This window comes from Haemaphysalis longicornis, unplaced genomic scaffold (genome assembly GCF_048455015.1).
Source record: "Haemaphysalis longicornis isolate Haplotype H1 unplaced genomic scaffold, Haemaphysalis longicornis Haplotype H1 scaffold_8, whole genome shotgun sequence".
Classification (NCBI taxonomy): Eukaryota; Metazoa; Arthropoda; class Arachnida; order Ixodida; family Ixodidae; genus Haemaphysalis; species Haemaphysalis longicornis.
In genome coordinates, this window is record NW_027526445.1 from 94146196 (window position 1) to 94152869 (window position 6674).

Genomic DNA, 6674 nt, shown 5'->3' on the forward strand with positions numbered 1-6674 from the left:
CAAAATTTGCATTATATATAGTAGACGCCTTTTATTTCCTGCATGCTTTTAATTTTTCTGGGTTCATTTCTTGTTCGGTTCATTGCGCAGGCGGAACTGCTATACCGACTCCGTCTCTGTCAAAAAAAAAAAAAAAAGAAAGTTACACATCCTTGTAGCGTATAGGCTAGGCTCCGTGCAGTCAAGTTTGCCGAGCGGGCGTAGCGCCATCTACTGCGCCTCCGCGCAACACTGGGTAGGCCGAGCCGCACCGTCCTGGCCGGCCGCCTGCTTCAGGCACTGTGCACGCGCCCTTGCAAAGGCGTCTATCAAGTGGTTAGGTGCGCTTAAGTGGCTCAAGTTTGCGGAATGCGCTGCAACGGCGACAGGTAGGAGTGTTATCGACCGAGAGGCTTTAAAAAGAAACAAAGCACAGAAGGAAAGCTACCGCCTTCACTGCCCTGAATCGTCCGAGTTGAGAAGGCTGGTCACAGCCTCACAGGCGGCACAATTCCGTGAAATTTTTAGAAAATACAATGGCGATGACTAACAAGCAGATTACATGCTGCTGTCAAAGTAAAGTATATCGGTTTGCCAGCTGTTAATACTCGTGAGCTTGCAATAAATTTCCCCTCTTAGCGAATACCGCGCGCATTGGCAGTATTTGCACGAAGGTTGGTTTTTCTGCTTTGTGCATGTGTCTTCCGCGGCGTTTATAATGAAAATTCATGCGGCACGAAACACTCAACGGGGCTCACAACAGCAACTTCAGAGAACAATAAAAAATAAACGGAGTTTATGATGATTCTAATATTTGGAGGCCCTGCTTACCCCGTAAAAAGGAAGAGGTAGTCTTGCAGCGAAACCCGTGTACATTGTGAATGTATTCACGGAAAAGCAGACGGAAGGCACAGAGGTTGTAGGCTTTCGCTCCTGAGGCGATAATTGACTTCGTGCACGGAGCAAGGATACGTGCTCGCTCCGTGTTCTCGGGGTGGGACGAACTGGCACCAGCGGAAACGAACTGTCAGGGGCGAGGAGCAAGACGCATTCTGGGAATGTTTGGCAATAATTCAAGCCGTGAAATTGAAAATCGTCGTCAGGTTCATTTCCCGGCCGCAGCGGCCGCTTTTCCGATAGAGGCGAAAAGCGAAACGCCCGTGTGTTCGAGAATCTGGCCACGTGAAAGATGCCCAGGTGGTCAAAATTAATCCCGATCCCTCCACTACGGCGCGCCTCATCGCCTGTCTGGTGTCGGGGAGTTGAACCGCACAATCAATCGAAAATCTCCGCCATTTGGTGCGCAGTTCTCTATGATTCCCACCCGCATGATCCACACTGGAGCCCGCGTATTTAAGGTAATTATACTTGCCTAGAACTCAATGCTACTAGCACGTAGCGCAGCGTACACACCGCACTACACCCAAACAATCGATCCTGTGAGACGGGCACCGTACTCGCGAAACCACGGCTGTCCGATTTCAAGTATGCGAAGAAAACGGCTTCTTCCCAATGCTGTGAACAGTAATTAATTTGTGCTTTCTAGTGGAAACACAAATTCACTGAAAAAATTATGTGGAAACGTGAAAACGTGCGCACAAAAGGCTCCACCTGCGTTCTGGCTATGCATTGCAAAGTCAATGTCGCTTGCCCTCCTCTTCCGTAGCGTAGTCAACAGTTCAGTCCTTCAGTCTATTCCTAGCCCGGTGCGGTGGAATTACTGTAGTATGTTTTAATTAATATAAAACTTAAAAATTGCGTATGCTACATTTGATCCGGTGGCGCCAAGCAGGAGTGCAACCGAAACCCGAGCACGCTGGCGAGCGGTGGCCGACCCAGTGTTTTTCTTATTCCGCGATGGCGGCGCTGGGTGTCGCGGCTGAGTGTCGCCCTCTATTGACTGCACGGCGCCTGATATGCCTCTCAGTTTTTCATACTCCGCCTTTCTATCGCCACATAATTATTTTCCCGCGTGTGTTTATGTAAGTAACGCACTTCTTGGCGCTTGAGCAACCCCGTCGCGGTGGCTCAACGTCTAAGGCGGTGTTAATGACTCTACGCTGTGCTGCTGAGCCCAAGGTCGCGGGTTCTATCACGGCCGTGGTGGGCGCTTTTCGGGTGAAGGCGAAAAGCGAAAAACCCCGTGTGTCAAGATTTTAGCGCGCGTTAAAGAATTATAAGTGGTCAAAATTAATCCGGAGCCTTCAACTATGGCTCGCCTCATTGCCGAGGTCTTTCTTGGACGCGTTAACCTCAAAATCAATCAAATCAGCGCTTGTGCGTCCAGTGTCAAAACTTTAAACTGTACAGCTAGTAAAAGGCTGATCCGACATATTTTTTTCTAGCTCTTTCGATGAGTTCACATATGACGAGTTGGCTGTTACGGGTTCACTTGTGACGAGTTCTCCCAGACTCCACTAGCTTAGCAACATTGACTGTCGGAATCCCCTCCCCCCGTGTTCTATTCACATAGCACTTATCTTTCAGAAGTTCTTGGCACAAGATTTCTCCAGATGCAAACAATGTGACCACTTGGTCCGCGTAGGAGTTGCGTGCAAACCACGAGACTAGAAAAATTGGGGAGGGCAAGAGTTTTTATCACGTAATGATGAGCCATGGCGCAAAATAAGGGATATATTTGGCAAGACCAACCGAAATACACATCCAAAGTATATTGCTCACGGGGTTAGGTTTGTTGTTATAGTATAGTGTCAAATTCTGCAATATAAACAAGCGCGACAAACATGCTTGAGTGCAATCAATGAACACACACAAAAAATTTAAAAAATTTAACAAAACCCTTATTTCTTTGTTATTTCTACGAGCCCCTCATTTCCTATTCTGATTCGCTACATGCATAGCGAGGGCCTCTGTTCTGGCAGTCTTGGTGCCATAGGAAGCTTAAGAGGGTTTAACGCTGGTTGACCACTCTCGACATGTAGACACTCGAGTCACGGCGCGGGGATTAAAAAGAAGGTCCCCTTCACCCCGAGAGGTCAGAGTGGCACTGGCTACCACCCCCAACCACAGGAAAAAATTACATTGACATAAATACCCCAGAAAGTAGGGGGGGGGGGGGTGGTGGTGGAAATCGCCCCGCCGTTTACGTAGTGGTTATCGCACCAGACCGGTATTCTGGAGGTCGTGGGTTCGGATCCCACCTGGCGGGAATTTTTTCTCCGCTTTCTTTCTTTCTTTCCTTCCAAATTCTTTATCTGTTTCAATAACCTACCACAACCTCCCCTTTGCTTTCCGAGGTTTTCTTGGCTGCCAACCCTTATTTCTGTGTTATATATATTGTCACGGGACCACTGGACAATGCCCCATTGCGGCATAGCTCGGCATCGAAGACGACGTGGAAGAGGGCTCGAGCAGACTCAGCGGACTCGGTCATGGCCGCTTGTAATTACTGTAAATAGATCGTTCCACCCCATTACATCGTTCGTTTCACCTGTGTCCTGCCGCCGCGTAACATTTTGGTGGAGCGTGCGGGGTACAGTTCCATCCCGGCCCCGAGCTTCACCTCGCCTCGACTCATGAAGCGATCTCACCCTGGCTCTTGGAAAGCGTCGGCCCGCCCCAGCCCCGGTGAGCCATGGACGCGACCATTCCCCAGCCCCGTGTCCCCTGCCCATGCCGCGCCGAGACCAAACGAACTGACCAGCCACGACCAGACGTAGAGCCGACGACGTTCCCCCGCCCAGATCTCCGGCGCTTCTCCGAGGGCTTTGGATGCTGCCTCGTGGTGTCGGCGGTGGTCACAGCTGTTCCGGGGCCCGTGATTATCACGACCATCACCATCATATGCGCCGGCCAGGACTTCACTGTATATACTCATCCCATCTCGTCCTCACCGCAGCTATCGACGTCAAAACTTTCCGGCTGTGCGTCGACATCATCGAACTCGCACTGGTTGCTACCCACGGATTCGCCGCGACGGTAAAAGCCTTGCCCCGAAGAAAAATTGACATACTGGTGCGACAGCTTGTGGCCCAAGAGCTGCCTGGAGCTACCCGGTTGAGAGGCCCCAATAACAAAGCTGAGCGTCGTACAAGCACATCGAACCACACAGCCACTGTATCCTGCATTTGCACTCAACCTATCAGCAACCGCGTGCACTACTGCGGCTGGCACTCGAGCACTGCTGAGATAAGGTCGAGCTGCCGACTCGGACCCTCACAGGCGAAAGGAATCAACGGCACCGCACTCGAATCGTATCCCTATGGCCTCGACCGGGACGGCCGTCTTTGCCCGGGGGGGTAGTGTCACGGGACCACTGGACAATGCCCCATTGCGGCATAGCTCGGCATCGAAGACGACGTGGAAGAGGGCTCGAGCAGACTCAGCGGACTCGGTCATGGCCGCTTGTAAATACTGTAAATAGATCGTTCCACCCCATTACATTGTTCGTTTCACCTGTGTCCTGCCGCCGCGTAACAATATATATATATATATAAATTTATATATATATATATATATATATATATATATATATATATATATATATATATATATGTATATATATATATATATATATATATATATATATATATATATATATATATATATATATATATATATATATATATATATATATATATATATATATATATATATATATATATATGGTTTGGAAATGAGGGGCTCGTTAGGAAATACAGAAAGAAATGCCGGCAGTCTACAACGCCAAAGAAGGCATAGGGGAAGGTTAGACTATTTTTTTACCGTTAGTGACGTTACATTATTATTAACTTTTATTAATTACGTGAGAAAAAAAGAAAGAAAAACACGCGCCCAGAGTGGGGACCGAACCCACGCCTTTCGAAAGGCGTGGGTTCGGTCCCCACTCTGGGCGCGTGTTTTTCTTTCTTTCTTTCTCACGTAATTAATAAAAGTTAATAATAATGTAACGTCACTAACGGTAAAAAAATAGTCTAACCTTCCCCTATGCCTTCTTTGGCGTTGTAGACTGCCGGCATTTCTTTCTGTATTTCCTAACGAGCCCCTCATTTCCAAACCCTATTATCGCGCGAAAGCTTAGCGAGGGCCTCGGTTCTAGCAGCCTTGATGCCAAGGTAGCATAAGAGGGTTTCCCGCCAGTTGACCGCTCATGACAGGCTGTAGATGTTCGCGTCACGCCCCGGGGGTTGAAAAAGAAGGTCCCCTTCTCCCCGTGTAGTCTGAAGTGGCGCTGGCTACCACCCACAAGCGTCAGACACAGTGTAAATATAAATACCCCAGAAAGTGAAGCAGAACACAGTCGCCCAGATAGCCGAGTTGGTAAGGCATTCGAGATCTTATCGAAAGGCGTGGGTTCGGTCCCCACTCTGGGCGCGTGTTTTTCTTTCTTTCTTTCTCACGTAATTAATAAAAGTTAATAATAATGTAACGTCACTAACGGTAAAAAAATAGTCTAACCTTCCCCTATGCCTTCTTTGGCGTTGTAGACTGCCGCATTTCTTTCTGTATATATATATATATATATATATATATATATATATATATATATATATATATATATATATATATATATATATATATATATATATATATATATATATATATATATACAGAAAGATAGGTCAGCAGTCTACAACGCCAAAGGGGGCATAGGGGTGTGGTTAGGCTCTTTTCTTTTTCACTACGGTTAATGAAGTAAACATTTTTTTTAATATACAGAAGAAAGAAAGAAAGAAAAACACGCGCCCAGAGTGGGGACCGAACCCACACCTTTCGATTACATGTCGAATGCCTTACCAATTCGGCTATCTGGGCGACTGTGTTCTCCTTCACTTTCTGGGCTATTTATATTTACTAGAAGTATATCTGACGCTTGAGGGTGGTAGCCAGCGCCACTCTGACTGCACGGGGAGAAGGGGACCTTCTTTTCTACCCCCGGGGCGTGACTTGAACGTCTAGAGCCTGTCATGAGCGGGTAACTGGCGGGAATCCCTCTTATGCTACCTAGGCATCAAGGCTGCCAGAACGGAGACCCTCGCTAGGCTTTCGCAGAATAATATAGTAAGGAAATGAGGGGCTCGTTGAGGAAATACAGAAAGATAGGTCAGCAGTCTACAACGCCAAAGGGGGCATAGGGGTGTGGTTAGGCTCTTTTCTTTTTCACTACGGTTAATGAAGTAAACATTTTTTTTAATATACAGAAGAAAGAAAGAAAGGAAAACACGCGCCCAGAGTGGGGACCGAACCCACGCCTTTCGATTACATGTCGAATGCCTTACCAATTCGGCTATCTGGGCGACTGTGTTCTCCTTCACTTTCTGGGCTATTTATATTTACTAGAAGTATATCTGACGCTTGAAGTATATCTGACACCCCTATGTAATCGAAAGGCGTGGGTTCGGTCCCCACTCTGGTCCCCACACAACTAGAAAATACATTTGTCTTTTTGAGAGAAGTAAGTGACCCTTTTTTTTGTTCACTGTGTCAATTAAAGGGACAGACAACCGATTTTTGTCGAGTATATATTCTCTATCTCAAATGAAAGGGCATCACTTAAAGCGCCTTGACGAGAAACGGTTTTGCTGATAACGCTCTAGAACTTTTTAAATCGAATTTTCTGATCTACGAGCCGTATGTGGCCCTCCCAAAACTAATGCTGGCAACCATGATATAGAGTAGCTCGGCAACATACTTTTGTCTGTATGCGAAATAAAAAACGATATTTAAAAACTTGT

The 6674-nt window shown here is 47.0% G+C and overlaps 1 non-coding gene across 1 annotated transcript; it reads right to left on the reverse strand.

The window, feature by feature from the left end:
* Positions 1-6164: 6164 nt before the first annotated feature.
* Trnat-ugu (transfer RNA threonine (anticodon UGU)) lies at positions 6165-6236 on the reverse strand. The gene has a single exon. It is a non-coding gene; the product is annotated as a tRNA-Thr (tRNA).
* Between the last annotated feature and the right edge of the window lie 438 nt (positions 6237-6674).